The 9886-nt window shown below is 36.1% G+C and overlaps 1 long non-coding RNA gene across 1 annotated transcript; it reads right to left on the bottom strand.

Moving 5' to 3' along the window:
• Positions 1-3457: 3457 nt before the first annotated feature.
• LOC133533624 (uncharacterized) lies at positions 3458-7327 on the bottom strand. The gene is made up of 2 exons (XR_009801906.1): positions 5522-7327; positions 3458-3503 (listed from the first exon to the last, which is right to left on the bottom strand). It is a non-coding gene; the product is annotated as an uncharacterized LOC133533624 (long non-coding RNA).
• Between the last annotated feature and the right edge of the window lie 2559 nt (positions 7328-9886).

Below are 9886 nucleotides of genomic sequence, written 5' to 3'. Positions count from 1 at the left end.
CCTTTGATACCTATGGAAGTGTCCTATGTGGGCGATCTCGTTGTCAACGCGAATGCCGTTGAGCCGCCGCGCCGCGCCGCGTCGCATCGCGAGTTATTCGCTCACGTAAGCCACTGCGTAAATGTACCAAAAATACTCGTGTTGCCACGTGCCTCCTTTTACTGCCAAATCAACTGATGAATTACTTAAATTGCATCGTTTCTCACAAAATTGACCCTTTACCCAAAAATGCAGAACCCACACAACGGTCAACTTTCAATCAGGAATACCTTTGGCCACCGGCCAAGTCACAGGCAGACGTTCCCAAGTTATGCACGAAACCACAGATCGGTTACTTTTAGATGGAGCATAGGTATAAACCGATAATTGACGGAAGCGTTATCAATGGTCTCCGTTTTAACTTGGCCAAAATGCTTTCGTATGTTCTCTACTGGTCGCTCTCAACCGATTCTCGTGAAAATTTTTGATCAGCCCAACCAATAGGGTCTATGTCACTTAAGACCATTGTGAGTTTACTGTGAATACTGTGATAATGACTTAGTGTTTTTCGCTTTTACATTTTCTAATCTTAACGCGAAGTCTACAGCTCACAGTGCCACTAATTTAATGTAAGAGAATAATGCTCTTTTTTAAGGGAACCCATGTCTACAACTGCTCATATTACACTAGTGGCTCTGTGAGTCGTAGCCCTCGCGAGTATAACTTAAAACTGAATAAATGTATGATTCCGCCATATTGATCATTCTCTTAAAACTGAATCGACATAAAACCTATATCATTATCGAACCTAATCACAAAATTTTACGAGAATCGGTTGACGACTTGTAGGGGAGAACATTAACTTCGCTAACGCTCGGTCAGTTAACAATATATTTTGTATCAAGCCACTAGGCTCTGTGAGCTGTAGACATCGCGAGCATAACTTAAAACTGAAATAAATTTATGCTCCGCCATTTTAAAACATTTCCATAAACTGAGTAGACAGTTTTGGGGGTACAGGGTTTTCAGGACTGTAATTTATAGTATAAAATGATGTAAAATGCATCTAGGCGGTACGGCGTTCGGTGCAAGCGGAGCAAACACTTTAAGAACTCCGCTAAACTCCTAAGTGTACTTCCACCAACAAAGGTATCCAACTATGTATCTCAGCCATTTATTTATTTATCCTAAGTCAATTACAATACACTGTACATTCAGCCATGAATTATTAATTTCTCTTTTGAAGTGGAAATCCAGATAAAAGCTTCGTAAAGCGCAGTCTATCGGTGGTAATCTATACATGAAACTTACCAGCGTTTGATGAATAAAACGGCGTCAGGACCTTTTTTATTCGAGTCTGAAATTTATTGGTGCAATGTGTATTTTATAGATTCAAAGTGGAGACCAGTTGAAACCTCGCCAACGTCTGCTAAGTTGGTACTTAGTTTAAATTCAATGTGCGAAAAACGTTTTGTGTACTTTCCAGAGAATGAAATATGAGTAATTTATAAATAAAGTTGCTCAGTAGGCAAACGTCTATGAGTTTGAATTTATTTCCTAGTAACAATCCTTGTTACTGAGGTTTAGCGTTTTTCCTCAAGTTCCTAAATGAGAAAGACCCTAATGTAACATATTTTGCAATAGTATTTGACACAGTAGCAACAGCTAGCAAAATTGCTTCTTTTCGTTTCTAAAAAAGTACACATGTTAAATTTTATAACCAAAAACTAGTTTATAAGGTAGAAATTGAGCATCTTTTCACAACTGATTGGGCACACAAAATATAGAGTTGATAAAATAATATAAAATCTCGAAGTTTCAAAAGTTAAGTTTTTAACATCCAAAATGAAAAGAAAAGGTACTATTCGATTCCTAACATTTTATTAATTATTTTATGGCAATTATGTACACAAACGCAATATTTGCTGTCATAAAGCAATTTTCTTGTTTTTCATAACTCCAAGAAGGCTTTAACTTACACATGACGTCAAGTATTATTTAGCAAGTTTCGTGAATAGAGTACGATTGTCAGACTTTGACTGTATTTTCTGACTCTTGTATTGGAAACAATCTACAATGCAATGCATATGTGTCGAAGTTTTGTCAAAGGTCCCACTTTCTCGCCTACCATAAGAATGAGATTTGCTGTTATCTTTATACAAATAACCTGTCAAAGCGTCTTTACGGTAAGCGACAAGGTGGGAATTTTTGCTTAGAAACAACACATATGGTCCCATATGGACTTTTGATCCTCTAAACACACCCAATCTATTACCAAAATGTTGTCATCTAGCCTATTGGGGCATGGGAGTACTGAATCTATCCAGATCAAGTCGCTGACAGAAGCTGTTCCTCTATATACCTATTGGTCCCATATGGACTTTGGATCCTCTAAACACACCGAATCCACTGATACTATTACAAAAATTTTGTCATCTAGCCTATTGGGGCATGGGAGTACTTAATCTATCCAGATCAAGTCGCTGACAGAAGCTGTTGCTCTATATCCCTATAGGTCCCATATGAACTTTTGATCATCTACACACCGAATCGACGGATACTATTACTAAAATTTTGTCATCTAGCCTATTGGGGCATGGGAGTACTTAATCTATCCAGATCAAGTCGCTGACAGAAGCTGTTCCTCTATATCCCTATAGGTCCTACTGACGTACTAAATGTAAGTGCTATTATTCAATTTTGAAAACTCATTCAATATGTATGAGAACATGCCGCAGTATTATTATTTATAATTTAACTGTGTAAAAAATGTGACAGAGTGTAGCTTTTGTATGCTTTTTATTTTTTATTTTTTCTCAAGTAAAATATAATCTACAGCTATATCTTTATAGCTCACTCACTCACTCACTGCACTCGACTTTTCTTATTTATTTTATAAAAGCCCCCAATACAAGCAAAGTGGTCAAAACAAGACAACGAAAAGAATTTTGACCCGTGTGCTTGAGCGAAAACCTGCCATCTTACTGATTAATAAATTATCTAAACCAGACATTTAAAAATCTATTAATCCGATTACATAACCTCCTCTCCTTCAATCTTCATGAAAGTGTTATGATACATTGCTCAGTAGGTTTTAGAGAAAGCTATCATTATCGGACTATGCAATCACTTTCATATCGTCGGTCGAGTCCATTTATATCGTTTATCAGGTATTTATCGGATAATTTGGCTTGCAATCGGGTTATACTGAACCGATTATTTGAGCTGATCCACTGTTTATTGTTTTAATTTTGTTTTCATGTCCTTTTAGGAGGAAAGGGGGCCGCCGTTTCTCCATACAAACATAGTCCCCATTTTCCACTCTGGATATTGACATTTGGAAAATATTTTTTCATAATTTGATGTATATTAACCACTTTGAGTTTTTTCGGTTTGTTTGACGCTCCGTTTATCGCATGGATTTATTTTATTAGTGTGCGGCGATTATACTTTGTTGACGATTTGGAGCGAAATAGCGGTACTTTTTCTATGAAATCATTTCGGGAGAAAACGTTTTCCACTAACTAAATCTTTATTCTTTATTCTTTATTCTTTATTGTATTGCAGTCATGCTCATTATACATTAGGTGTTACAGTTTGAAGATGGTAGGTACATGACACCCTGTAAGGGCACTCAATATTTCTTATGTCTAGGTATTTAATACTTATGGCAACGAGATCTATATTTATAACGTTAAATTTTATCGACGTTTATGCAATATAAGATATAAAATGTCAAGTTCGTTTATGAAATTAATAAATAAATAAATAAATTAATTAATTAAATAATGATGGTAAATACTAAATGTAATGAGTATTTTATTAATATATTAAAATAATAAGCAACATGGTTAATATTAATTAACTACAGCGTGATTTTAGATATTGCATGAATGTCGATGAATACTTACAAAACAATACTATTATAATAAAATTTATTTATTGGCAAGTACATAGCATTATTCCAGTGTTTGGTCATTTAGAAATTCGTCTATTGTATAGTATGCTTTCTCTAAAAGGAGCTTTTTAAGAATATTTTTAAATTTAAGGTCATTCGGTTCTCGTTTTATACTGTCGGGGAGTTTATTTGTAATTTGAATACATTGGTAATAGGGCCCCTTTCTGCACATAGCCAACTTGGTATTTGGTACGGCTAGCTGATTTTTAGACCTACTATTAGTTTTGCATACTTCTCCTTTGGTTTTAAACAATTCCGAATGGTTTCTTACAAAAAGTGCAGATTCCAGTATATATATACATGGTAACGTAAGTAATCTATGTTTTACGAAATGCGGACGACAGCTGTTTGGTATTCGTGTGTTTGTCAGAATACGGACGCATTTCTTTTGCATTATAAACAAATCATTGGCGTCAGTACTAGAGCACCACAAAACCACACCATAGCGGAGCCACGCATACGCATATGCATAATATGCTGTTAGGGCAGTTTCAAAACTTGTGTTTCTTTTTAGAATATTTAGCGCATAGACAAACCGTGATAGTTTAGTTTTTACATTTTGAATATGGCTTTTCCAGTTAACACTAGTATCTACTGTTATCCCTAAGAGTTTGAACTCACTAACTTCTTCAATAGACTGACTGTCCATTTATTTCCAGTTTAATATCCAAGGGTTGTTTCTGAATTGGTTTAAATTGGATGATTTTTGTTTTATTAAGATTTATCTGTAAGTTGTGGTCTGTAAGCCAATTTGTGACATCTTCAAGAGTTTTCTGTAGGCGGTCGGTACATTCCTTGCTACTTGTAGTATTTAACAGCAGTGAGACGTCATCGGCAAACATAATACATGTTGTATCTATTGTTTTCGGCAGGTCATTAATATACGCAATAAATAACAGACAAGAAATTACTGATCCTTGAGGGACAGAACAAGTAGTTGGACGCATTTCTGATTTTATAGCCCTAACTTCGTTCGATTCTCTGTGGTAATGCTCGATCTGCACTTGTTGGTACCGGTTATGCAAGTACGATTTTATCCACTTATAAGCTGTACCCCTGATTCCCATAGCGTATAATTTTTTAAGCAGGATGGGGTGGGACACCCTATCGTATGCCTTGGACATATCCAATAGTAGCCCTACTGCGTATTGTTTTTTATCTATTATATTTAAAGCTGATTGTATAAATGTGTACACAGCCAAGACTGTAGAACGTTTATTTCTGAATCCGTATTGATTGGTGTCTAATAAATTGTATTTTTCAAAAAAAGAATAAATACGATTTGACATTGTTTTTTCATATATTTTCGAGAGGACCGGGAGCAAGGATATAGGTCTGTACTGACTTACTTCATACTTATCGCCACCCGGTTTCAAAACTGGGTTTATTGTAGATATTTTAAGAGCGTCCGGAAAGGTTCCTTCATCATAGGATTGATTTACCAGCCAAGATATCGGAGTGGTTAGTTCTGAAGCGCAAAGTTTAATTAATGCCGGCGGGATTTCGTCTGTGCCGTAGCTTTTTTTATTTTTCATGTTTTTTATAATATGGTATATTTCACGAGCGGTAGTATGTATTATAAACTTAACTCTTAACAAATCATTTTGATTTTGATGTCGATCGCTTCAGTTTGGTTTGCAAATTTTGAAAAAAAAGGAAAACCTATAAACCTAGTTATTCATTGCATACATAAACTACAAAAAAATAATGGAGAAAGGAAAATATTTAGAAATGCTAAAACGTTTTCTCTGTTTGTATGGACTATCACATGGTATAATTCCCTCTTAATTACAATTAATTTGGGATCTACACACAAAGGATCGGATTAAAACTAAACCTTTATAGGACCACATTCTAGGGATCGCAATGGAGTAATTCGGGCTATCACCGCAATTTCGTAGATGACGTATTTAATTGTTAAATTATAAATAATAAAATGCTAGAATCCTACTTAGTTGAAGAAATATAATTCGCACTAATTGGCTTTCCAACAAACAACGTTAATTTGTATATTTCGTTCTAAAATCACTAAAACTAAAGAGTTATTCATAGTAAATGAGTTGTAAGTCAAAGAAAAACTAGATGGCGCTGTATGACCCCGTACGTTACGCGGTAACTACGTTTGATAAGTCGGCTACCACAAAACATATGGTTCCGTAAAATACCGTCTAGCTCATCTGTCAAACCCAAAGATACAGATGTGTGGGTGGTGGAAAATTCACACATTGAAAAAAATCATGGAAATTTCATAGGAAATTGAGAAAACTTTCATTTATCAAACGGCAATTTTTAATCCCCATACATAAATATAAGAAGTTTCGGTAATTCGCTATTTTGGAAACTTTCCGACTGCCCAACAGTACTCAATGGCATGCTATTATTTTTGACATTACTTCAACCTTTTCTACTGTCAATAAACCTGTTCTATAATCCTAGTTTCTCTGTACACCACAGATTCCACAAACCTATTGGGTAACGTATCGGCACCACACACGGAAACCATTTATAATATCCGACCTTCGCTGTGGGAGGACCGGCGACCTACTTCCCCGATGATGTCACGGCCCTAATCATCAGCGTTAATTACTTATTTATATTTTACCCTAATTATTGAACGTATTGCAGTGATACAGATAAACTGTCTGTACTCATACGATTGAAACTATTTTGTTATATTTTAAATGATAGGTAGATGACTTGTAATTATTTAGTTCTTGATTAACTGAAGCCACAAAATATAAAAATGTTATTATTTTTACAGCCAGACGGTATAAGATTACTGTATAATTAGGTAGGTATAATATGTATCAGTGTATTTTTATTACTCAGACTAGACTAATTTAATGCCGCAATGAGAAATAATTTCATGATTTTTGTAGCTTTGTAAGATGTTTTCCCTTCTTCCTCCTTGCGTTGTCCCGGCATATTGCCACGGCTCGTGGGAGCCTAGGGTCCGCTTGACAACTAATCCCTAGATTTGGCGTAGGCACTATTTTTTACAAAAGCGACTGCCATCTGACCTTCCAACCCAGAGGGTAAAACTAGGCCTTGTGGGGATTCGTCCGGTTTCCTCACGATGTTTTCCTTCACCGAAAAGCGACTGGTAAATATCAAATGATATTTCAAGTCATTTCTATAGTTTCGTCGGTAGACTAAATCCTAGACCAAGATCCAAATCAATTAAGTACGAGTATATAATTTATTTCCGTATCTTTAGTGCTTGCGTAATTTGTTCTAGCCCATGGCAACGTCGACTGACGACGATAAATCGAAGTACACTCAGTTGAATAGGCCTGTCCAATATCATTCCCGAGACTTCACAACGTTTCCCATCAATCGGCTCGGCACGTGTAGCTGTAACCCAGACAGCAATCAAAACTGCGCACAGATAACGCGTTATTCAATCTATCGATTGTTACGTGGTGGGCGGTTTAGTGTAAGTCATTAGATGTTGTTATCTAAAAAAAAGGCGCGAAGCTTCCACGGCAAGGCCGCGAAGCACGTGGCCGCGGCGCCTGTTGCTATCTGCCCCCCCTCTAGTCCCCTCTCCCTCTTGCCCTCTGCGCGCATCGGTCCTCTCGGCGCGCCGTTGCCACTCCGTGCAAGGTTCTGAATGTATTTGGACTTCAGTTCATCTATCAATCGGCACTCGATTTCGAAACGAAAATTATGGAATACGATTTTTATTTGATGGTCAAACCTTGAAATATATACCTAATGTCATGTGTCATTATTTATATAGCAAGATGACCGTGCGCAGATAGATACATATTTCTTTGTTTGTCTGCGGTCATGCCGGTCATTACTGTAAAGTTTGCATTACATTGATAGCACTATTTACAGAACAATCAAAACGTAATTTTCATTCTGCGAAAGGAAATCTCATACACGTGGCTTTATAAATGTGAGTTTCATTAAAATACGCTATAAAACGTCCTGTAGGTGTACTGATATATGTATAATACGAGTATAAATAATACACCAGTTTATTATAAGAGAAAATGAGTACACATTTTGCTAATGATTAGGCAAACAAATAATGACGATCATAACATTAATATCAATCAGATATAAAGTACTTTTACCTATAAAAATATAGGTACATATTGTGTATTTAGCTAAGTATAAGAATTGAATAGAGATGAAAGAAAATAAGCAAAATACCTACTTAAAAAGTTTGACCTAATTTAGTAGTCTTCAGAATTATACCTAGTCTTATTTATTTCATTGTGGTTTCTTATAATGTAAAACCTACATACCTATAACATAACTCTAGTATTTGTATTCCATAAATATAGAATGTGATATAAATTGTTTATTTGGTGTACAAATGGACCTTAACCTATAACATATCTTATTCTACAATCATATACCAAAATGGATCCCGCTCAGCATATGCTGATGATTAATGGCTCGATTCGAAGAATGAGATACGATAACGATAAGTTCTGGTTTAGATAAGTTCTCATTTTGATATCGTTTGTATGTCATAAAACTGACAGAAGCAGCTCGATTCGGACAACCAATGTCACTTTGACGTTAGAAATATCGCAGATCGATCTTATTTGGATCACAGCGGGATCGGAATAAACGTCAATTTTGACATGTCGTTTAGTTTTCGATCTTTTAAAGATCTTAAACGTGTCTTAATCATTCTTCGAATCGGGCCGTAAGATAATTAGCCATGGCGATGGTTTTCAGGGCAAGTTGCTTTCTCGCGCGCGAGTCCATCTATACTGAGAGAAAAACACAATAAAATAAAACTTAACCAAGATAAGCTCAAATGTGTAGTGGGAAAAGGTAAGTTTAAACTGTAACGAGACAAAACCAGTAAACGCTATTCGTGTACAACAGGCGCAATGTAGTTATTTTTCACATAATTTTAAGATTACAGAGGTAGATAAGGGAATGTTTGTAAACAATTGACGACGTGAACATATCGTGACTACAAGTATTGTTCAATGTCAACAGTCAGGAGCACTATTCGACTTATTACGTGGGAGTTCAAAACATTGAGGTCAAATATCCAGCTTTTGCGAAATGCGATAATACCAACGCTAAACTGATAAAGCTTTGCGATTTAATAGGCATTGGCATTTGACTATCACATCACCACATTTGAGATTTAAGTGTATCTGCCTGATGCCATACCTGAAACCTATTAGGTATATTCTCGAAAGATACAATGTAGATATTCAACGATTTTGTTTACCGAATACACTTTGCGCTTAGTAGAGCAATACCCTTGTTCCCTAATTTCTGATAAGATGGAAGGCAATTGCGGATATAAAATTTACATTTTTAGGATATGAAAATTATAGGCTACTGAAAATAGATGCCGTAACAGTCAACTAGCTAGCAACGGAATTCAAATCAATAATCAAGCCTGGGATTGAATGGAAAAATTAAGTAGAAATACTTATAAGTACCCATGATTGAAGTAGTTCTCTCGTCAAATGCACGTGTACGCCCTAGCTTTTACGCCTCGTTACCTTCTCCCATTTCTCGCAGAAACTATCGCGTTATTGTCACCCATTAGCACCCGTTGCGTCCCCGAAGTGACAGGTGACAGCCTCTATACCTACCGATACAATTTGTGGGAAGGCTCAGGGGTGTTATTTTAGTCGCTTACCGAGCGTAGGTAAGTGGCAAGCTTAGGTTTAAGGTGAACAGGAACCAAATGTATTTAAGATTTTTCGGATCCAGATCCATATAATAACATACAAGTTGGAACTGCCATGCAAACTCTACTTATGTTACTAAATCAGTAATGTTATTTTTTCATCTCATTTCATACGGATTTTTCCTGAGCATATCACTCGCCTGCGTTTCGTAAGCAGTCAGAACACACGATTCGATGTTAGGAGCCGTTCTAATAGGTGAAAAAGGAATTTAATTGACGGAATGAAATTATATTGACGTTTACTTTTGGTTGTTGCTTTGAGGTTT

This window comes from Cydia pomonella, unplaced genomic scaffold, assembly GCF_033807575.1.
Source record: "Cydia pomonella isolate Wapato2018A unplaced genomic scaffold, ilCydPomo1 PGA_scaffold_184, whole genome shotgun sequence".
Lineage (NCBI taxonomy): Eukaryota > Metazoa > Arthropoda > Insecta > Lepidoptera > Tortricidae > Cydia > Cydia pomonella.
Note: the sequence above shows the minus strand (reverse complement) of the source record. Positions and strands in the feature narration are given on the sequence as shown.